Source organism: Marmota flaviventris, chromosome 2 (genome assembly GCF_047511675.1).
Source record: "Marmota flaviventris isolate mMarFla1 chromosome 2, mMarFla1.hap1, whole genome shotgun sequence".
Lineage (NCBI taxonomy): Eukaryota > Metazoa > Chordata > Mammalia > Rodentia > Sciuridae > Marmota > Marmota flaviventris.
In genome coordinates, this window is record NC_092499.1 from 50,596,243 (window position 1) to 50,621,830 (window position 25,588).

At 35.6% G+C, this 25,588-nt stretch overlaps 1 pseudogene; it reads left to right on the forward strand.

Annotated features, from left to right (window-relative positions):
• The first annotated feature begins 17,205 nt into the window (after positions 1-17,205).
• On the forward strand, positions 17,206-21,133 carry LOC114088076 (general transcription factor IIH subunit 3 pseudogene; annotated as a pseudogene).
• The last annotated feature ends 4,455 nt before the right edge of the window (positions 21,134-25,588 follow it).

The window sequence follows — 25,588 nt, forward strand, 5'->3', positions numbered from 1 at the left end:
GGTTGCATTTTTAAAAACAAATGTCTTCATGTAAGCCTGTATTTGCTGAGCTTTTATAAAAACATTTTTATAAAAAAAGAAAGCATAACATAGTGGTAATATAGTCTCAAAGTCGATAAACTATTATGTCAAAACTATTTAAGTCTGTAGGCCTGATCTAAACACGAACTGTGTATGATTCCTTCCTTCCTTCTTTCCGTGTGTGTGTGTGTGTGTGTGTGTGTGTGTGTTTCTGGTGCTAGGGAATCAACCCAGTGCTAGGCAAGCTCTCTACCATTGAGCTACATCCCCAGTCCATGTATGATTTCTAAGCTTGTTTGGCTTTAAGATTCTAAGGCAATATAAAACCAAAATCATAATTATTTATTAGGCATATGATATGTACTAAGCACTCTGAGAAGCATTCTGTGAAACACAAAGTTGGAGAAGTTATGGTTTTCATACTCTGAGAGCTTTTAAAACAGATCGCAAAATAAGTTATCAAAAAGTTAAAAGTTACATAACTATAAATAACCACATTAGAAAGAACGTTACCATGTAGTGAAATGACTTGCCAAAGGAATTGGGTAGTAATATGAAAGAAGCTGAGTAAATCAGCAAACTAGAGGAAATGGACTTTGAGCTGGATCGTCAGAAAGGAAAGGGTAAGGAAAAGAGGCAGAGGATATTCTACAGAGGAGGAATGAAAAGGATAATTTTTAATCCTGTTTTACAGAGAGGAGTTTGCAGCTCAGAATAATGAACTGTGTATGATTCTAGGTCTATATGCTTGAAATGTCAAGACACGTTCCAAACAACTTCCAAGATTCAAGTGTTCTCACGTCTACAATAAGCGGTCCAGAGATGTCCAGAGCATTCTACATTCTACATTCATATCTTAGCACATGAATTGATTGCAATGTACATGGAAGAACTGGAATTTTCTAAATAATTTCTTTTGGCAAGGGCATCCACTTTTTAAGTTCCCTAAGCTCAAGTTTCAGCCACTGTGTTTTATGTTTCGTAAGGAAAGAAAGTACGATGTCATGGGACTGATCCAAATTCAGGACTGGAAGTCCAGATCCACCTGGATCATATGACTTCCAACCTCCTCAGCACTAAAATCCTAAAATCCTATGGCAATGTAAAAATCTTTTCTAGGCCATAAAAGAACAGTTAAGCAGAACCCTATGCTTCCAACTCTAATCCTAACGCTGCATTTAGGTTAACTTCTCTCCGAAAACTAATTAAAATCACTGACTCTTTTAGGGCAACTTGATCTGCATGTCTGACTCATTTTCTTGTAGTGGTGGAAATGGGAAGAAACACAAAGGAACATAGTTCTGAGTCCATCTGGCCCCATCTGTATGCAAATCACCAAATGGAATGCAGAACACTTAACACCAATAATGGCAGAGTTATTAAAGAAGTAATTTCCTTTTCCTGACACCATTTTCATGAACCTTGTCAAAACAGTCTCTTGCAAGTTATTTAAGGCCTAAGAGGCTTCTCCAGGGAAATAGGCTCCCATATTAACACAAAGCCCTTCAAGTTCTGAGCAGAGAAGCGCTAAGGGAGAATCTCCTATGGAAAGGATGATTGTACAAGTTATCTTTACTCACCTCTGAAATGCCACCACCTCTTTAGGATTTCCTCACTGTGGTTTCATCCATTACCATGGCTATGCCAAGACACCCCATTCCCCTTCTTAAATTCTGAACCAGATTTCAAACAGTTTCTTTTCTTTGTCTTCTTTGGAGCACATTACACTGCTATCTAGAAAACAGTTCTGTGTCACAAGCAAACGGAACAAAAATCAAAAGGGATAATACAAAGCACAGCCCACTATGCAATGTGTGCGTTTCCTCTCCTGAAATAGTATTTCATTCATGTAGTCATCACCATGCCTACCCCACTCCACGCCTGTTTGAAGCACAAAAATCCCTCTTTCCCCCAGGCTCACTCTTCTATTTTCTTCTTTTCCACCTTCCCAAAGTGGAAGTGTGGGCAGGCAGTGTTAGTCAGACTTTTAGAGGAAATGAGTGGCCAGATGTGACGGGAAGTGCGACTTTCATAGTCTAGTAAGAGCGCATCACCAGCAAAGAAGACAGGTGCCTCAGTTTCCACCCCTGCCCGCTCCCCAACAGTTGGAGCTCTTTCCTCATAGGTTTGTCTTTGCATTCACACACAACATAAAAATCTTCAGAAAATAATTCCACAAATATGCAAAGTAACTTGTAAATTCTTAAGGATTTTAAAAACTGGGGAACACGCTCCCCTCCCTTACCTATTACACCAGAAGGCAAGTAAAGAGCCCCCAGGCCCCCTTCAGCTCCCTCCTGCTTTATGAGTCATCACTGTAACACGGCACAGATGTAGCCAAAGGTGCAAGTTTCCCTTAAATTTGAGACTAAAACATTCATCATAGTTACAAATCCTCGCTCCAATCTGATGCTGGCTATGACATGCGACATTAATCTCCTCTTCCCTCTGGGTTTGCCTAAGATCAAAAAAAATACTTTTGGCTGTAAATGGCTCTCACTGTTGATGCATCCTGAAACTGTCTGTTTGCATCAGGAAAGAAGGAAACATCACTTGCTTCCAAGAAAAAAAAAAAAGAGCATGTTTTTCATGCTCCGGGGCCTTACTCCTGAGAATCAAGTTGGAAAACACCACTTCAAAAGGCACATTCAAAGGGAACAATCTGTGAAGAAAAAATAGCTGCTAGAAACAAGTAAACAATTTTATACTTTGGAGCTGAGAAAACAAGACAAAGTACTTTTCAAAGGAACAAAATATAAGGAACTCAGGAAAATTGGAGGCAGTTATGTACCTGATTTGTTGATAGGCTTCTCCTAAAAGGAGAATAAGGCATTTATTCATTTATTTATTTACTTATTTATTTTCATGTTGCCTTGTCCATTATATCAGAAGCAGGGTTTAGGATTCTTCCTTTATCACATACCTGTAGGATCTATATTGCAAACAAGTTCCCACTGCCTATAGAATAACGATCAAACACTGGCATAGCTTGTAAGGTTTTCTGTGATCTGGCTGCAGCCCGCCTTTCTGGCCATATCTCCCACATCATCCCATGGGTACCCCCTTATTCCAGCAATACCAATATTAGCAATTTCTCACATTTGCCACATTCTCCCAGGTCTCTACTAACATATCCTTTGCTGTTTTTAGAATGCTCCCTCTCCCACCCCGCTGTCTAGCTAATTTCTATTTCTCCTCCAAAACTCAATGTGTGTCATCTATTGAAGTCTTCTCTGATTCACAAAGGATAAAGCAGGCCCTTCTCTCTTCTTACTGTTTTCTGTATTATGTTAATGCACACACTTGGTAATTTAGGTCAGAAAGTCTCCTAGTGGCACAGTAATCATACTCCATTATCCTCAAATGGATTATCCCTGAATGGACTAAATGGACAGAATTTATAGAAGGATTTTTAAAAACTCAATCCACAATAGGTGTTTGGTCGATACGAATATCCAACACTCGCTTTATAAAAATACATAATAGCAAAGCATTAAAAAATTATTTTTTGTACATTTTAGATTGTACTAAGGTTTATATATATTCTTCCATATGCTTTTGAAGCAATTCATCTTATTTATTTATAATCACTGATTTATAATTACATAGAGACTTCACACCCTTAGAAACAATATTTCCTAGCTTAAATTTTTATAGCTTATGGAAAATAAAAGCCAACATTTAAATGAATCTAGTAGTGAATCAAATTTATAGAAGCAATCATAATCATGTATATATTATATTGTGCTCTTTTAAATAGCCACATCTTGTACTATAAATTACAACTGGATAGATATAATCACAATAGCTGCTTGGAATGACTGGAGTGGCATTAAAATGCACAGCCTTCCTGTCTTGAGTGTGCTTTCAGCAGGGGTCTAGAGGATGAGGCCACATGCTCTTTTATGCAGGTGAGTAATAAATACTGCAGAACAGTGTGTTTGCAATCACCTGCAGGAAAACACAAGTGACTTGCGTGTAGCAGTGAATTCTGCTTTGCTAAAGTAAGAAATACAAAGAGTTTTGTTTATTTCTCTATATAACTTCTATTTTATACTGAACCATAGGTAATATATTTCTACTATAAAGTAGAAATTGTAAAGCACTAGGTAGTAGGAGAGGAATACAAATTGGGAGTCTGGATAATACTATGTGGGCTTGGGGTTCAGGGGTGAGGAGGAGGCAAAGATCCTGGATAACAAATGAAGAAATATTTGGAATCAAAGTGAAGCTGCATTTGATTGAATTGAGCAATTGGGAGGGAATCACTATGGCATCTAAGAAGGAAATGGATATGATCAAACCAAAGATAATTGTTCTAATTACAAGAAGGATGAGACAGGTTTGCAAGAGATTATTTTGTCATAAAACCACATTTGGGGAGGAGGGAAGAAGAAAAAGATCCAAGAAACATTGTCATAAGAAAGGAAAAACTCAAAAATAATTCCAGGGTAACATTCAAGAGACTCAGGAGTCTAGGTGCCAGCAATGATGAATAGGGAAGTTTCTTTTCTGGTTTTTATTACATGAAAATCATAAGAAGAAAAGAAGTGTGATATCTGTTATAAGAATTGGTAGAAATAATCACACAAAAAATATACTAGAAAGAACCCATAGTAAATGTAAAAATCCAGGGTATAATTAAGTGGTATTTCAAATCAATATAGAGAAAAATTAATTATTTAGAAAGTGATGCTGGAATAATGGTTAACATTTAAAAAAATCTTTCCCTCTATCTGCCACAGTGAACTCCATATGTATTAAAAAGTCAAATGTAAAACACACACACACACACAAAGAGAGAGAGAAAGAGAGAGGAGGGAATAGGAAAATGTAGGTGAAATTATTTCTGTCTTCAAAGAGAAAAAAACAAAACTGACAAACTTTGAGCTAGATTGACCAAAAGGAGAGAACACTCAAATTACTAAAATATGATATAAAAGAGGCTGCATCACTGTCAACCTTACAGAATAAAAAGAATGACAAATGAATAAAGAAAATATGATGTATATATACACAATGGAATATTACTCAGACATAAAAATAAAATGACTTTATGACTTTTTTCCAGTAAATGAATAGATCTGGGAACTATCATGCTAAGTGAAATAAGCCAATCCCCAAAAAAAAAAAAAAACCAAAGGTCAAACGTTCTCTCTGTTATATGGATGCTAGCACACAACAAATGGTGAAGGGTGGGGAAGAACAGAAGTTTAGCAGATTAGACAAAAGGATATGAAGGGAAGGGAAGAGAAAATAAAGGAGAATTTTCCATATTTGAATAATATAGGTATTATAGTAATAATACTAAAAATTAGTTTTTCAAAGTAAAAGGATAGTGTTGATAAATAAAAATTATTTAATTAAAGTTTATACAACTGTCAAAATGGACTCAAGAAAAAATAGACAATCTGAATGGTCCTATAGCTAATGAAGTGGTTAAATTAGTAATCAAAACTCACAAAAATATCCAAACCCAGGTGACTTCATTGCTAAATTCTTTTTAATCCAACTGGATTTTGCTTTGCCAGATGTGAGGTAGAAATATCACTTATTATTTTAAAAGAGTTAACAATTACTCCAGAACCACTTGTAAAGCAACATGAATAATAATTCTTCACAAATGCTTAGAATTCACAAGCCCTTCTAAAACGTGGAAGAGGGAACACTTCCATCCTATATGATCACTGTTACCCTGATGCCAAGACCAAGTAAACACATTACAAGTCAAGAAAACCACAGACCAATATCTTCTATGCTTTTAGCAAACATCCTTAAAAAAAATACTAACAAACTGAATCTAGTAACATATAAAAAGAATTATACACCATGACCAAGTAGAATTTATCCTAGGCATACAAGATTAGTTTAACACCCCCAAATCAATTAATACTCCTCCTCAACAGAATAAAAATTTCAAAACACTCAGCATTTGATAAAATCCAACACCCTTCTATGACATAAACACTCAACTGTAAATAGAAGAAAACATCCACAACCTGAAAGAGGGTAGACAATAAAACCCCACAGCTAACATCATAGTAATGGTGAAAGATGATTGCTTTCCCTGTAGGATTAAAAGCAAGTTAAGGATATTTGCTCTTACCACTTCTGTTCAACACCATATTAGAGTTTCCAGACAGGGAAATTATGCAAGAAAAAGAAATTAAAATGATCCAGATTGAAAAGGAAGAAATAAAACTATTTATATTCACAGATGACATGATATATAGAAAATCCTAAGGAATCCACTGGAAAGAAAAGAAAAAAAACCCTATTTATTAGAACTAATGAATGAGTACAGCAATGTTGCAAGATACAAGATCAATATATAAAAATCACTTACTTTTCTATACACATATGATGAATAATCTAAAATGAAATTTAAGCATAATCCTATTTACAATAACACTAATAATAAAAAATAAAATTCAACATAAATTTAACAAAAACACATGCCAAAACTTAGAGTACAAAAAGAAAAATATTATCAAAAGAACTTAAAGATGATAAAAGAATGAAAAATCATTCCATGTTAGTGAATTAAAAGCTTAATATTGCTAATATGGCAAAGCTTCCCAAAGAGATCTAGAGGTTCGATGTAATCTTTATTAGAATTTTGGATGATAACTTCATAGAAACTGACAAACTGATTCTAAAATGTATACAGATTTTCAAGGGACACCATCATGAAGAACAAAATAGGAAGACTCATATTTCCCAATTCCAAAACTTGGTATAAAGCTACAGTAATCAATAGTACACTACTGGCAAAAAAAAAAAAAGGCATAAAAATAGACATGTACATCAATGGAACAGAATTCAGAGTCCAGAAATAAATTCATGTGTCTATGGTCTATGGTCAACTGATCTTCAGAAAAGGTGCCAAGATCATTTGATGGGAGAATAACCTTTTAAACTAATGGTGCTAGAACAATTGAATAGCCACATGCAAGAGAATGAAATTGAACCCTTACCTCATTCCTCTTAACTCACCTCCAAAATTAACTTTAAGCAGATCCAAAAAAAAAAAAAACTGAAAAGTTAAAACTATAAAACTATGTGCAATAAAACCTAGTAAATCATCTTGGTCTTGGGTTTGGCAGTGGTTTCTTAGATGTAACACCAAATTCACATGCAACAAAAGAAAAACAGATAAATTGGATTTTATTAAAATTAAAAACTTATGCCCATCTATCTGTATCTATAAAGTGAAAAAAGAGTGGAAGAAACATTTGCAAGAAATAGATCTCATAAGGGTTTAGTATCTACAACATATGAAGAGCTCTTACAACTCAGCCACAAAGGAAACCAGACTTAAAAAGTGGACTCTTCAAGAAAATCTGGAAAAATATTTGTGAGTTTGAACAATGTGGGCAAAGTCAGTGTTTTTCACATGCTCAAAGATGACAGATTTACCCAACATATTCTAGCACTACATCTGACATCAGAAGAGCTGCTAATAGTGAAATGATATTTACAACTTTTGATCTTGTGGTCATAAGCATGTATGTCGGACTTGGAAAAAATTATCTTCCAGCAATTCATGGGATTGTCTTTCTGATGGACTGTGCATATCATTTCCACCCAATGGAATCTAAAGTTGAGATTAATGTTTTAATGAATGACAAAACAATATACAATATGATAATATGTATCTTCAGTAACAATATCAGCAGAAAAGAAGCAATCTGTAAAAAAGAAAAAAACCTTTATGAGCTATTTGGGCTTTATGAACAGAACAAGGGAAAAGGGAAGATAACAAACATAACTTTGAAAAATTGAATGTCCACCCCAATTGCAGAGTGCTCCTGAAGCAAGGCTCCAGCAGGGGTTTTTGCAGGCCTTTCCAGCAAATATTTGGACAGTGGACTTAAAGAGTTTTCTTTTCTGAAAATAAAACAAAGAATTGCCACACAACCCAGGGCTTCCACTTGTACATATATAACCAAAATTGAAAACAGGTAATCAAACTGGGACATATACACAAATGTTCATAACAGAACTATTCACATTTGCCAAAAAGTGGAGACAATTCAAATTTACAGCAACAGATGAGTAGATGAACAAAATTTGGTGTATCAAATTTTTAAAATATTTTACCACTTTTATTGTATTTTATCTTTGCATCCATAATATTATTTGGCCATAAAAAGGAATCAGATCATTTTAAATGATTCAATGTAGATCATTTAACCCTAAAAATATTATGCTAGGTGAAAGAAGCTAATCACACACAAAAAAATAAACATGATTCCACTCACATGAAGTGAATAAGCCAATCTATATAGATAGAAAGTGGGGTGGTGATTGCTTTGGGCTAAAATGAAATCTTTGCAATGGTTATGCTGTTCAATGTTTACATAGTATGTGTGTTCAAGATAGAATCTAGGTTTATTCCTAGCTTTGGCCAGTTGAATTAAAAATCATCCAATACCAGTGATATAAAAATTCGTCAGAATTTCAAATAGTTTTAAAAAGAAAAGTCTATTGAAACAGTTCTTCACTATGGAAATGAACAGGATTTTCTTTGGAATGCTAATGTGGCTTTTATTCATTGTAGGAACGTGGAAGACATACTTGGAGCTCTATGTTTAAGTGATAAGACGGCTTAACATTTCCTGTTATAATCAGTAAATACTATAGATCTGCACACTGCATTGGACTTTCACCCTTCATCTCCATCTCGTTTTGCATTTTGTCTCCCCTTTAACCAAACAATAAAACAAACAAATGAACAAAAGTGAAATAGCATATAATCAGCTCTCCCTGTTTCCTCGGTGCTCTGGTGACATATATTCCAGCACAGCAACAGAAAAACTAATTTGAAAAACTGAGAGGCTTAGTATTTAAAAGCCAGTCTGTGGTCAGGCGTGGTGCCACACACCTGTAATCCCAGTGACTCTGGAGGGTGAAGGGGAAGGATCACAAGTTCAAGGCCAGTTCGGCAATTTAGTGAGACCCTGACTCAAGACAACAACAACAACAAAGCTGGGGATATAGCTCAGTGGTAAAGCACCCCTGGGTTCAATCCCCAGTACTGGGAGAAAAAACAAAAACAAAAAAAGTCAATCTATGACTTACCTAAAAAACAACGGTTTGAAAAGGAGAAATGCTTTTTTAAAAATCTATAAATAGACATATTTACAACTTCTGTGTACATCAGGATTCCTTCATAAGGTATTCAGAAACATTTCCCAAATGTGCTTTGCTAAACAAACCTAAAGTAACAATAAGCCTTTCACTCCTCCCTTAGACACAAATTTCCAAACATTAAAAGAGAATCAAGTACAATAATGTTAGGCTGTTCAAGGTTGGCCTGGCAGAGTGCATCTGCACTAGTTAGTATTTACAGCACGTGTGCATTCTCCCACCTAGTAAACACCTCGACCTCAGTCCCTGCCAACACTGGACTCCATGTAGTCTAATATAGTTTTTTAAGTGCTATCTTGACTCAGTTTTCAGGCCCTAGCTAGATTCAGTCAGCTCCCCTTCCTGAAATGCTGATGAAGTCCACAGCCCCATCCACTTCTCCACATGCTGGGCCCCTGTCCACCAACCCTAATCACCCCAGGGCCAGGTACCAGACAACCATGGCCAGCCCCTGGGGTCCCACAGTCCACTGAAATTATTCAGTCTAACCAATCCTAAATTGCCTTGCCGTCTCTCATGCTTTCAGTCCTATAAAAACCACAATAAAGAGGCTTGCCTACAGTTGTCCCCTCGCCCTCTGTCCCACAACTAATGTGGTACTTCTCCGAAATGGCCCTGTGTGCCATGCAATGTTCTCCCCAGGAATTGGTAGGAATAAAAGTGTAAAACTCTACTCAGTTTCTCCTTCTTAATACACTCTGGCCTCAACACCTCACCCAATACAATATGGTTAAAATAGGAAGGAAGAAAGAAAGGAAAGAACGGAGAGAGGAAACTATTTTAATTGACTCTCACAAAAGCATGTTTCTTTTTACTAAAATTCAACTCAAGTCAAAAATATTTGTGTAGAGCGTAAGCTCTTTACTCCTTAAGAGAGAGGAATAAAATGTAGCTGCAGTGTATAAACATGATAAGTTGTAAATGCTAAACTTGAGCTCTGAGCAAGTCAGGCCAAGTGCTTATATCCTGGTATACTGTTTCGTTATATTTCTCTAAAAGTTCAGTGAGGTATAACTACTATTATGTCTATATTAAAGATAGGACTCTGAGGGACAGAGAAACTTTAAAAATTTTCTCTTAAATCACAGAACTGGCAAATGGTAGAACTGGGATTTGAACCAGATTTATCTAACAGAACCTAAGCTGAAAACCAATAAGCTCCTCCCCATACACTTTTTTTTTTTAACCCAGGAAACTTCACCACTAAGCTACATCCCCAGCCCTTTTTATTTTTTTATTTTTTTTATTTTGAGACAGTTTTTTGTTAGGTTGTCAATACTGGCCTTGAACTTGAGATCCCGTCTCAGCCTCCTGATTCAATGGGATTACAGGTGTGCACTTCTGCACCTGGCAGCCAGTAAACTTTTAAGCAATACAACCTCCAAATAGTTGCTCATCCAGCAAATATTTATTAAGCACCTATTTCATGGCAGGCATCTTATTATGCAATAGAGAGCAAGGCACCACATGGTTGTTTGTCCACAAGGCTCACTTTCTCATGAGGAAGTAGCTATTTATCTGTAAATACCAGATAGCTTGATAGGTATTAGATGGAACCTTATCCAGAGCAACACACATTACAACTGTACTTTATTAGACCTCAATTCATAGGATATAAACAAACAAAAGAAGTTTCTACCACTACTACCTTTAGCACCCTCCCTCCATCCCCACATGTACACTCCATTAAGCTCACTTGGCGCTTGTTCATCCTCTGCCCAAAGACAGAATCTCAAGAAGATCCCATAACTTTTTTTCTAGCTACTCTCAAATTCTAAAAAGTTCTTGGGTCACTTAGCAAAAAAAAAAAAAAAGTTGCTTTTTCAGTAATTGAATGGCATGGTACAGTGTAATAATCAAACTTTACACACCCTTCAAATTTAAAACTTCCCCTTGTTCAAGTAGTTTCTCGGCCTTGCCCCTCTAGCTCCTCTTTCCGACCACTTGGGGGAATAGGCAATAAGGGCTTGGTGGATATTTACACTCATAAGAGAATCAAAATCCTGCATGGAAAAACCTCTCAATGCATGACCCAGAACAGAGATGATACCCTTTAACCCTGCCAGCCTCTTCCAAACCCAACCTCAACCCCAACACACTGGAGACCCACCCCACAAACTATGTTCCTGGGATTCTGCTGATATCACCCACCAACCCTTCTGGGCTTACTGTAAGTCTGTTTCCCTCTTGGCCTGGCCCTCAGAGGAAATACCATCACCCTGCCATTGGAAGAAGTGAGGAGATTTCCCCAACATAGCCCAATGGCTTTTACCACTAAGAGCTCTCACATGTGAGGAAAACACCAGTCCCCTGGGTCTCTGAATTCTCTGTGTCAAGTTCTGCCCGCCACAGGCTCGAGGTCAGTAAGCTGCAGGCACTTACTCCTCCATGGTGGGGAAGTTCAGTGGAACATCTCAGAACCTCAGCAACTTGTCTTCTTCCATCTCTGTATCTCATACCCTGGGTTGATGATGACGTTTTTGGCATGTCTAACATCTCACTTTGGAATAGGGGGCATGCCTGGAAAAATGTTGTGTTCTCAGCCTTTGAGGCCTTAGCCAAAACCAAGACAGAGTTGCATTTCACATTCTGTTTCAGAAACATTTTAAAAGGTGCTCAGGAGAATGAATAACATATCACCCAACAATTGCCTCTATACATTTGCTAATATTTTCCATTAGGGAAAATGGATTTGTCTTGTAATTTTGACTCTGCCTCTAGAAATGTTTTGTGAACCTGATTAAATCATTAGCCTTCAGAGTCTTGTTCCAAAATTATAATTGTTTAAAGATGTTGAATAGAGTCTCCAAGAAAGTATGATTATGTTACTTGAGGCTCACATCATCAGTCTTTTTAACATATAATGTGAGCAGAAGAGTAAAAATTAAAGGACCCTGATCCCTATTAACAGACTTGAATGAAGTTAACACCTCCCGATTTATGAATACCCTGTTTCACTGTCTTCTGCATGCAGGAACATCCATCTCAGGACAACCTCGCTATTGGCTGCTCCCTCGCTCTAGGACAGTACAGATTCACTGCCACACCTGCATAGGGCCCATCTCACTTCAAGATCCCGCAGCACCCAAAGCATAGACATAATGCCAAATGGTGCTAACTGGACTGTGTTCCAAAACATATTGTATACAGTATTTCTTCATTTACCATACCAAATTTTGAAGAAAAATTTCCCATGTGTTATATAGCATAATGTTATTGCCATATTTTTTAGTTTAAATTATATAATTTTTCCTCTCTTCCCTTAGATTACAGTTTCTACAACCATAAAGTATGCAGTTAGTTGATGTGATTTTTAAGAAATTTGCTAGGAAGATTAATTAAAAAAACAATCAAGTGTTTGACTCCAGGCAGATATTCTGTGTCCCCAATACTTCTCAAAAGGTTTTGATAACACCCAAAGTTATGTGAAAATATTTTTGAAATGGTGCCTCAAATTTTAATTTTTTTTTTCTTTTCATGTACCAACCAAGAATGGAAAAGTCTTCATGAAAAACTGATAATAAATCTGGAAAGCAAATCTTTAGTACCTGGTCTTTTATTCTATGTTGATACCTCATTATCTCATTTGAAGCACTGCTATTTATGAGTTCACACAGCTGAGGACTCTGTAGGTGCTGGATCAGTATTATCCCTGATGCTGTGAACTGGAGGTGTCTTCCATCCCACCCCACGCCACCCCACATGAAGTCATATGTTGAAGGCCTAACTCTTAGTGTAGCTGTTTTGGAGTAAGAAAGCAATTAAGGTCAAATAAGAGTAGGTGCCTGATCTGATAGGATTAGTGTCTTTATAAAAGTGACACCCTAGAGCTTCCTCTCTTTCTCCATACGCACACACTAGGGAAAGGCCATATGAGGACAGAGCAATAAGGAAGCCACCTGTGAGACAAGAAGGCAGCTCTCACCATAAACTGAATTGGCAGGAAATTTGATGTTGGATTTCTGGCCTCCAGAACTGTGAGAAAATAAATTTGTTGTTTAAATCATCTAGTCTGTTGTACTTTGTTATGGCACCTACAGCCAACCCCATAATTGATCTATAGAGGGTAAAAATGAAAAGGCATTTTCCTCCCCTTTCTCCAACTAAGACCTCAGAAATTCCCAAATGCTCATAACAGTGTTAATCTCACTTTTGCATCCTGTTTATACATATAGTTCTATTTATTCTTCATAATCTCATAATCTTTTAGTCAGAGCTAACATTAATAATACCATTTTGCAGCTGAGATAGAAGGTAGCTAAGCCAAAATTTGACTATAGCTTTTGACCTCTCGCCTGATATTTTTTCACTCTACTTCATGTCAGCAGACACAAAGTAGCTCTTAACACTCCTAGGCTAACTCACTGTTAGCACATCTTTGGGAAGCTCCACACCACTTCAAGGACAAGACACCAGACTCACAAAGTAACTTCCACACAAACAAACACAGTTACCTGCTATTGCCCAACGGTCATCAATAAATTAAGTTGAAGGGAAAAAAATTCGAACTAAAGCTGGTATAGTGCTCATTTTCAATAATTTAATTATTAATTTAGAGCAATAATAATTTAAATATGTAGGAACTTTCACCTTGTTAAAAAAAAAAAAAAAAAAAAAACTTCTTTATATAACACATTTAAGCTTTGACTAGCTGTGACACAAAGGGATAAGTTTTGACCACTCCTTGTCCTGGGCCACACTGTAGAGCTCCTCCTGGGAGACAGACAGAGCTGAGCCACAAACTACAGTTTAGTTCATCCACCCTTTTGATTGATGTGGAGCACTGGAGCGTTACAGCAGGTGCTACCTGGACTACAGAAGTTCTGCCACCCCCATTGAGAAGCCCTTCCTACATTTTGTGTTATGTTCTAAATAGCTGGGATCTAAATGTCACACCATTAATAAAAAATTCAGTGGCTTAGTAATTAGCACCAACATGATTGTAGCATGTAGGCTCATCTTTTGGTTGTATAAATCAATGATGAAAAATTTAAAAATTGAATAAGTGTTAGATTGCTTATCATAATTGATTTGAGACTCATATTGAAAAAAACTCATTTCATCCATCCATGATGTCTTACATATGTCTCTTTCATAAGAAGTAACCAACTGGGCTAGGGATGTGGCTCAAGCGGTAGCACACTCGCCTGGCATGCATGCGGCCCGGGTTCCATCCTCAGCACCACATACAAACAAAGATGTTGTGTCCACCGAGAACTAAAATAAAATAAATATTAAAAAATTCTCTCTCTCTCTCTCTCTTTAAGAAAAAAAAAAAAAAAGAAGTAACCAACTAACCTATGGTTTTAAGTCTCCCTGATAGACAGTGTTTCTCTTTGCTTTCATTTCAACCACTCTTGAGGATGACTGCCCACCCATAAATGCTGGAGAAAACTTTGGATGCCTTCAGGAAATAATTCTCTCAATAGCTCAATATTCTATTCTCTCAATATACTATTCTGTCTTTTGGGCTAAGTTTCCATTAAACTAGAAATGAAGGCCTAATTCTTGAGTATCCCTTTATCTAGAGATTGGCTATCAAAAGCTCTTCTGTTGAATCTTCTTCATATTTGGCCTTCAGAAGAATCAGTCTCTCCTGATGGGTCTTCAAGTGGTCATCAAAATAAGAAAGAGTGGAGTCTTTGTCTAAGACAGATCATAAATTCATTTGAGTTATATTAGCATCTTTTTTTGTAAGCAGTTTATGTGTGTATGTATATGTGTGCACATTCAGGAAAAACAGACATTTTAAAATGAGAAACATCAAAAATAAAACAATATTTTTGTTTTGAGGAATCATAAATAAACTAAATAACTAATAATAAGGAATTGGGAAAGACAGATAAATGATGAATAGATAGATAAATACATAGACAGGAAGGAATAGGACAGATTTATACAGAAATTTATATGTTTTCATTCAGTAAGGTGTTTTGCCTCTAATATAAACAATACTCTGATATTGAAGCTTCTGGTTCCACAAAGCAGATTATGCACATAGGTTTTTATATCACCTTCCTCCAAATTTTCTATAAAAATGATAGTAAGAAAATATAGAAAACAGTTACCTCATAACAGCACTAAGAATGGGAGACAGAGTGCCAGCAGACCACAGATTTCTTTAAATCTCTAGGAGATGACAAGTAGATGAGCTCACATTGTCAGATAAAATAATAATAAAGAGGAAAGTACCCCAGCAGTGAGGATACATGGCTTCAAATTGAAATTAGAATGAGTGACAAAGACCAATACCTAGAAATATCTGTGACATTTTGCACCACACAGAGCTAAAGAGAAGACCCTAGAAGTTTCCTGGAAATAAGTTACATAAGGTCCCTTATGTCTAATTCATTATCTGAGTTTTTATAGTCATAAATCTACTCTGAAGCAGAAGTGCCTCAAAAATATTCAGTAATGGACTGAGCACTTGTAAAACTAGTTCTGACTCAGATACTCATCCAATATATTATACATTTATGACAAATGTTAGCACCCATTTATTTCAAAGTAAAACTGCAAATCTTGAAAAGATGTTAGATTTCAGAGTTGATAAATTATTTATGGCTTCTTGAATTACCAATAAATCAATTTTAAAAAGAGAATTAGCAAAGTTAGGTCAATTAAAATAGATGAGGAAAAAAAAAACAAGAAAATCCCCCTTAAAAAATGCTCAAAGGACAATCATTTAAAAAACAAAAATGACATGAGGTAGATCCTAAGGGAAAGTCTTTAAATATTTTTACAATTTTTTGCCATCTTTATAATTATGCTGGAAGGAGAACATGAACCTGGAATATGTTGTTTCATGCTATTGTTTATTTGTATCAGAAAACAGTAACCCAAGGCAATTTAAAATGGATTTATATTAGATAGACTTACCAAGTGCAATTTTCCTAGGACACAAAGGCTTCTTATTTATACAAAAGAACCAAAACCATATGATGTTAGTTTCTCATTAGCAACAATAAATGTTAAAGATAGTGAAACACATATAGTGCTTTCTGAATTCTGAGACAACTGACCTTAAATCAAGAATTTCAGATATAATGAGAATACCAATCAAGTATGAAGATAAAATAACAACATGAAAGAATCAGGCAGTTTGTCTTCCATGTATTCTGCAAAAAGGTATTGCAGTAATATTTTTGGGAGGTGGGGGAGAAAGAAAAGAAAGAGCAGGAGGGGAGAAGAATCAGAAAAATGAAATTGAAGGCATGAGATGATTACTCTTAGAGGCAATGGAAGACTAATTTAAACCAAATCAAACTACCCTCTCGGAAAAAAAAAAAAAAAAGCTTGATAAATTGTTTAAAAATCTCCTTTAAAAAAACAAAAATTTCAAGTTCAAAGCCAGCCTGAGCAAAAGCAAGATGTTAAGCTACTCAGTGAGACTCTGTCTAAATAAAAATAAAATAGGGCTGGGGATGTGGCTCAGTAGTTGAGTGCCCCTGAGTTCAATCTCTGGTACCAAAAAAAAAAAAACAACAAAAAAAAAAACCATGCATCAAAATAATGAGCGTTACAGCCATAAATCCCAGATGTGGGGAAAGGTACTCCACTGGAGAAGTTGTTGTTCTGGAAGAAGAAGTACTAGATGTTTCGAAAGCTTCTAAGAGCTGAAGGGAAAAAGTCAAGCCTCACTCAACACTGGGAATTGGTCCCCAAAAGACTATACCTTGAGAGTAGTGTGAACAAAAAAATAAACTAACTTTTATCTAATCTGCAGCTTCACTTTTTAAATTTAATCCCAATATCCCATAGAATCTCAGACTATGAACTTGGAGTAAGGATAAGACACCACACATAAGAACCAGGAGTATTAAAAACAACCAAAATAGACAGTCACTGTCAGACACAGCAAAACCATGCTTATCACTTCCAAGGAGAAGAAAAGTAAAAGCTATACATTTTAGTAGGGAACTCACAACCCTAAAGTAACCACAGATTTGAAAAAGAAATTAATTGGAATCCTAGAACTGGGAAGTCCATATCAAAATTAAGAATAACAATGGGCACAGTGGAGGGGTCCAGATGGTGGAACAGAGGTTATTTTCCAAACTGATCCATGGCATGAGTCCAGGAAAACGAACAAACAACTTCCCTTTGAGGTCAGTGAATATAAGAAATCCTACTGGGATTTAATACTAGACTCTCACAATAGCCTAAAAACTCAGAAGGTTGGATAAAATAAAAATTTTTTAAAACTAAAGGAAAAAACCCACCTCTGGCACCGGCAGCCGAGGAAGATCCACTGCGTGCAGGTCAGAGGGGGAGACTAAAGGAGCCACATTTTAGGTGGCACCAAGGGCCTGTCTTGAAGTAGAGAGAACAGTGATCCCAGACACTGTTGAGCTGATCCAGTGGGTGAGCTGTGCTTTGTTTTTGTGTAAGAAAAACTCTACTTGTCTCCTAGTGGCCCACAGACAGCAGGGAGTGCTGCCATTACCCACCCACCCAGCAGACAGGTGTGAGTCCAAACCCAGCGCCCAGACCTGTGTAAGTTCTCTGGGTCTGAACACCTGACCCTACAGAGGCCCACCAAGTGAGCTGGAGTGTGACTAGGAAACAAGTGAAATTAAGGTTTGGGAAGTGTTGCACCCAGATGAATTGAGACATTCGAGCCAAGAGATCCTGGGTGCCTTTCACTCTTTGAGTCTTGCTTGGGACTGGGCCCAGGTAGCCAAGATGCAGAAGGTGGAGGTGGATGAAGGACTGGGGAGATTCCAGCAATACAGATGCCCATCACAAACCAAAAACAGCCAGGCTCTGGAGGTGTGCTGATTTAAAAGCTTCACCAAACATCATTCCACAAAGCACCAGGGCTCTAGCTAGACCCAAACTCCGCCTCTGGGGGCTTCACCTCTGAGAACTCCTTTCACAGAACTCTGCAGCTACCCCTCACTGTGAGTGGAGTAGACAACACCCTTCAGCCCCCACCTTTCATACTACACAGAAAAGGGAAGCTGAGAACAGATAACCTAACTAAGCTGAGAACAGGCAACCTAACTAGCTCCACAAAAAGGAAGAATTGACAGCCCCCATTACTACTCTTGTGAACAATACATACCTCAAGAAAAAAATAGAAAGAAAGACAATTGGCAACTGACAAACAACATACAATATTATAGGCCAATTTTCAACCATCACAATGGAAACAATAAACTTAATCTTCCACTAAGAACCCCCTTTTTAAAAATTTTTCTGTGCTGAATGATCCATGAACATTTGTACATATATATCTTTGTCTCACTCTTCTCATTTCTAGCATTTCTTGAAGGTAGTTATTTTCTAGACTCTATGTTTTGAGAACGAGTGTTTTTGATTAGTATACCTAGGTTTTATTTTATATATTTTTGTTGCTGTTTTATAATGTTTTTCTCTTTACCCTGATTCTCTTTCTTTTTTCTTTCTTTTTTTTTTTTTTTTGCAAACAGCCAAAATCTATTGTTGTCTCTTCCTTTAACTATTGACAACTACTATGTCTCATCCTCCCTCACAATTATTACATCTTACATCTCCTCTGCATTTTCCTTCTTCACCTTTTTGAAGCAGCAAATCCTTTTGTAAACATAATATCTCTACTGTTGGCAATTGCCTACAAGACTGATACTACCAGTGATGAAAATCAATCAGAGCTGAGTTCTGTTTCCCCAGATGTGAAGATTAAATATTTGAGAAACGCTGAGGCAAGTATAGAAAGCAAGTTTTATTTAAGGATAGAAAAAAGACAGACTTCTCCAGAGAAGGGGTCCTAGAGCTGGGTATCCAAAGAAGTAGGAGTGTCCTGCCCCTTTTATACATTTTAGAATTTTTTTTTGTTCTCATGGCTTCTCCTCCCCCACATCCTACATATGTGACTCATGACTCAAGTGACTTGTGACCAAAAGGTGGGCCAAGGGTGGGAATGAAGCTGCTATGGGGTCCAGGCAGGAAAGGAGCAGCCCAGGAGACATTCATTAACAGCTCCTTCTTAGGAGGGACAATCCCCCCAACCCATGAAGGTGACTTTTTGGCCACTAGTGAGGGAAGAGGGATGTGCCCTAAAGGTATTACCATTTCAATAACCCAGAGGCAAATGACCTTGGCCATAGGTGAAGGAGATGTGTCCATTCCCTTTGAGTCAGCTTCCATCTTTCCAACAGACTCAGTTTCCATCTTCCTGACCACACCTGATCATCTATCTATACTAACTGCCTGACCTTGGTTCTTGCTTCAAGGCCATTTCTATTTATAGTACCAATTAACATTATAGATGCCAAAATAAACATTTAATTTAAAACTGAATATTGATTGCATTTGTTGTTGTGGTTATTTGTCCCACCCTAAAATATGAGGTACCAGAAATATTTAGGAACACTATAAATTCATAGGGTAAAAGCTCTGTCACCTCAGATTCTTACTGATAAATGGGTAGACATAAAAACAGCATGAAAAAGCAAGGGAACAAACCATCCCAAACAAATAAAAATTCCCCATTAGCAGAACCCAATGATATCACAGTGGAGGAAATGTCAGAGAAGGAATTTAGAAAGTTCATAGTTAAACTGATCTGAGAGGTAAAAGGTGATATAAGGAGTAAAATCAGAAATAAAATCCAAGAAGTGAAAGATCACTTCAATAAGGAGATAGAAATCCTAAAGAAGAATCAATGAGAAATTACAGAAATAAAGGAATCAATAAACCAAATAAAAACTCAATGGAAAGCATCACCAGACTAGACTACTTGAAAGATAGACTTTCAGGCAATAAAAACAAAATATATAATCTGGAAAATAAAGTTCACCATGGAGAAAATATGTTAAGAGAACACAAACAGAATTTTCAAGAAATATGGGATAACATGAAAAGACCAAAATTAAGATTTACCAAGATAGAGGAAGGCTTAAAGACACAAACTAAAGGAATGCACAATATTTTCAATGGAATAAAATCAGAAAATTTCCCAACCATTAAGAGTGAAATAGAAAATAAAATACAAGAGGCTTACAGGACTCCAAATATACAAAATTGCAACAGACCTACACCAAGGCACCTCATTATGAAAATGCCCAACATATAAGAATATGGATACAATTTTAAAGGTTGTTAGAGAAAAATGACAGGTAACATTTAAAGGGCAAACAAAATGAATTTCAGGTGACTTCTCAGCCCAGACACTAAAAGCTAGGAGGTCTTGGAATAATATATACCAAGCTCTGATTTTAATCTTTCTGGGAAGTGAAGATGGAAAATATGCGCTAGTAACAACAGCAAATTTAGGCTATTCTTGAAGAAATTAAAAATTTAGTAACAAAGAATGACATAAAAAGGCAACATAAAATCTGCTGGTTGGATCCCTCTTCAAAGTGCTTTGCAACATCCAGAGAAAAAACAAGGAACTTAGAAGTAACCAGCAAATGAAATTAAAGATACTGGTCATCAAGGTTGCAGAAGATTGTGCACCAGAATCTATGAACTTCATGAGTTTGATCTTTGCAGAAACAGAATGCTTTGGTTGTTGCTCATATCTCAGCCTCTGATTTTGGCGTCTTTCAACAGACTTGTGATATTATAGAGGATTGAACTAAAAATGCCTAGGATGCTTCTGTTCTGTAATATTTATTCTAGGGTTTTCTTCAAGATCAGGATCAAAGATCTCCATTAATCTTTCATCATTTCAATTTACGTTGACTCTAGTGCTACTTGCTTCTGTCATCAAAATCTCAAAATTTGTTGTCTGTTTTTGTGTATGTCAAGATTCTGCAATTTCAGCTATATTTGCACTATATGTGAGATGGCCTTTAAAATTTCTCTGCCTCTCATTCTGGAAGCAAAATGAAAGAAACTAAAAGTGACTTTAAAAATTATAAAATACTTGTTCTCCTCATCTTCTAGATTATCAGTTGAAATTGCCATGGAGGAGTTGTATATGAAAATTTTTGACAATAAACAATATAAAAATAAACATAATTATTTTTAAAATAACTGGTTTCTTAGAAGAACTATTTGCAAAACAACACTCTCATTGTTAGGTTTAGTTGTAGTTTTACCTCATGTTAATCAAATCAAAATCCCTTTCATGAAATGACAGTTGTGTGAAATTTAATGTATTTTTGGAAAACAATGAATATGTTACCAATTATTAACTTTGATAAGCTATATAAATAAAACCCTAACTCACTAATTTGAAACTATTCAGATATGAACAGGTATTTGCTCTTTTGCCTGGTATCTATGTGTGTTTAGAAAATGTGATCCAGATAAAAAATGGTTCATCACCAAGAAACCACAAAATTTCACTTTAATTAAGTATAGTAGTCAATCAGTATAAATTTTTCTTCAGAAAGGGGGTCTTAAAAGCTTATTTTTTATAAGCTATAGCCTGATTCTTGTTGGGAATTTCCCAGAGAATATTAGCTTTCTTTTTACAGTTAATACTGATCCCTAAGGTATTAATGTTTACATTGCAATGGGAAAAAAAAGCACCAGTATACCAGTGTTAGAGATTCTTCTCTAGAAACTTTGGAATTGAACTTCTGTAAATTTTAAAAAGTTTTTTTAACCTAAAAAAAGTATTTTTCTTTTAGCCCTTAAAGTTCTTAAATGTATTTTTAAATATTCACATTCAAAAGAATCTGAGATAGATGCTGAGAAACCATTTGACACAATTCAATATGCCTTCATGAAGAAAGGGGAAAAAACTCTCAACAAATTAGGTATAGAAGGGAGAGACCCCATCATAATATCTGTTCTATATGACAAACTCAAAGCAAACTTCATACTCAATAGTAAAAAGTCAAAACATTTTCTCTAGAACCAGAAACGAGGCAAGTTCTAGCAAGAGCAACTAGGCAATACAAAGAAACAAAAGACATCCAAATTGGAAAGGAAAAAGTCAAATTGTTCCTGTTTGTAAGGACATGATCCCACATATAGAAAACCCTGGACTCCACAAAATAACTGTTAGGAGAAATTTTTAAATTATGTAAAGTTGTAAAATCAACATACAAAAATCAGTAGTATTTTTATACACTAACAAAGAACTATACAAAAGCTAAATTAAGAAAACTATCCCATTTTCAATCACATTGGAAAATAAAATACTTAGGAATAAACTTAACCAAAGAGACGGAAGATCTGTGTATTGAAAACTATAAAATGTTGATGAAAGAAAATGAAGAATATACAAATAAATGTAACATTGTCCTCTGTTCATAGATTGGCATTTTTATTTAAATGCCCATACTTTCTAAACCATTCTACAGATCTAATGCAATCCCTATCCAAATTTCACTGACATTTTTTTTCACAGAAATAGAAACAAATCCTAATCATTTGATCACAAGACTTTCAATAGCCATAGTAATCTTCAATAAAAGAGCAAAGCTGAGGAGTCACACAAACTATATCAAAAAGCTACAGTAATTGAAGCCGCATAATACTAGCATAGAAACACACAGACCAATAGAACAGGTTAGACAGCCCAGCAAGAAACCAACACATGTATGCTCAAACCAACACAAAGATGCCAAGAAATACACAAAGGGGAAAAAACATTCTTCAAAACATGATGCTTTAAAAAAAAAAAAACAAACTAGATTTACACATTAGAAGAATGAAATGATATCATGCCTCATATCATGAAGAAAATTCAACTCAAAATGAATTACAGATTTAAACATAAGACCTGAACTATGAAACTACTAGGAAAAAACATAGGGGAAATCTTCACAATAATGTGGTGATTATATGACCCCAAAAGGGCAGACAACAAAAGACAAAAAGACAAAACAATATTGTGTTAAACTGAAAAGCCTCTGCACAGCAAAGGAAATAATCAACATAGTGAAGAGACAACTCATAGATTAGGAGAAAATACTTGCAAACCATACATCTGATAAGGGGCTAGTATCCAAAATATATACAGAATTTTGTCAACTCTATAGCAAGAAAATGAATAATCCAATTAGAAAATTGGCAGAGCATCTGAACAGACATTTTTCCAAAGAACATATATGCATGGTCAACAGGTATGTTAAAAAAAAAGGTATTCTGTTGCTGATCAAGGAACAAATCAAAACTAAAATGAGAACTGTGGTTGTAGCTTAGTGGTCAAGCACTAGCTTAGTGAACACAAGGTCTTCAGTTCAATCCCCAGCAACACACACACACACACACACACACACACACACACACTGAGATATCATTTCACACCTATTAGAAAGACTTCTATCAAAAAGATAAAAGATTAATGTTTGTATAAGATGGAGAAAGGGCAATTCTTGTCAGTAGTTGAAGGGAATATAAATTAGTACAGCCATTATGGAAAACAGCATGGAGCCTCTTCAAAAAATTAAAAAGATTTATGTGATCTAGCAATCCCACTTCTGGATGGCGATATATATGTATACACAGTATATACACACAGTGTGTGTGTGTATATATATGTATATATACATATACATGTAAGTATACACACACACACACACATACATATATACATACATTTCTCTATATAAATATATATTCTCCAAAGGAAATCAGTATATCAAAAAGATATTTGCATTCCCATGTTTGATGCAGCATTATTCACAATTGCCAAGATATGGAATCAATCTAAATGTCCAACAACTGGTAAATGGATAAAGAAAAGGTGTTATATACATACACAAAAGAATATCCTTCAACCTTAAGAAAGAATGAAACAGTGCTGTTTACAACATGGATAAACCTGCAGGGCATTATGCTAAGTGAAATGAGCCAGACACAGAAAGACAAAAACTATATGATTTCATGTTTATAAGAAATCCACTCCTCAGTCTATACCCAAACGACTTAAAAACAGCATACTACAGGGACACTGCCACATCAATGTTTATAGCAGCACAATTAATTCACAATAGCTAAACTGTGGGACCAACCTAGATGCCCTTCGATAGATGAACGGATAAAAAAAAAATGTGGCATATATACACAACGGAATATTACTCAGCAATAAAAGAGAATAAAATTATAGCATTTGCAGGTAAATGCATGGAGTTAGAGAAGATAATGCTAAGTGAAGTTAGCCAATCCCCAAAATTCCAAATGTTTTATTTGATATAAGGAGGCTGATTCATAGTGGGATAGGGAGAGGGAGCATGGGAGGAATAGACAAACTCTAGATATGGCAGAGGGGTTGGAGGGGAAGAGAGGGGGTATGGGGTTATTAATGATGGTGGAATGTGATGATCATTATTATCCAAAGTACAAGCATGAAGACACAAATTGATGTGAATATACTTTGTATACAACCGGAGATATGAAAAAAATGTGCTCTATATGTGTAATAAGAATTGTAATGCATTCTGCTGTCATATATAAATAAAAAAAAGAAAGAAATCCAAAACACTCAAACTCATAGAATTTGGAAGTAAAATAGTAGTTACAATAAGCTAGAGAGGAAGGGAAGATAGGGAGACATTGGTCAAAGAATTTAAGTTTCAGCTGGACAAGAAGAATCAGTTTGTGAAATCAACTGTACAAAGTAATGACTATAGTTAATGTACTACATACTTCAAAATTGCTAAAAGAGTAAATTTTAAATGTTTTTACCACTAAAATTGGTAAGTATATGAGATGATGGCTATGTTACTAGTTTAATTCAATCATCACAGAATATATACATATATCAAAACACTACATTGTGCCAAAATACACATATGCAATTATTATTTGTCAATTAAAAATTAAATTTAAAAATTTGAGGAATTACAACTTATTTGTTTGCAAAAGTAAATTGAAAAACTCATTTGTGCATGAAAATTTCTATATTCTTAGCATTCTATTTAATATTTTTATGACATCTTAGAAGTCACATTTCATTTAAGAAACTAGTGTTTGGTCAATTTTTTCAGATTTCATCTTCTATGTTTTTAGACTTGTTAAATATTTGTAAATTCCTAAGTCTTAAAATCTTTTAGTATTTGTGCCAGGCGTGGTGCACATGCCTATAATCTCAGCAGCTCAGGAGGCTGAGACAGGAGGATTGCTAGTTCAAAGCCAGCCTCAGCAAAGCCGAGGCACTAAGCAACTCAGTGAGACCCTGTCTCTAATTAAAGTACAAAATAGGACTGGGAATGTGGCTCAGGGGTTGAGTGCTCGTGAGTTCAATCTCTAGTACCCCTTGCCAAAAAAAAAAAAAAAAAAAAGAATCTGCTAGCATTTGTGATTCTTATATAGGAAATATTTATTATTTAATAGCCTACTTTAATACTTTAATAGCCTACTTCAGTGAAAACTAATATTTTAGTTTTCATTGAAAACTACTTTAGTGAAAACTAATATTTTAATCATAAGGAAAAACTCTATGACAATTCAAGCAAATTATATCTAAAAATAAGTCATTTCATGTAAGATGGAAAAGATTTGTTTTCTTTTAAAAAACTAATATGTC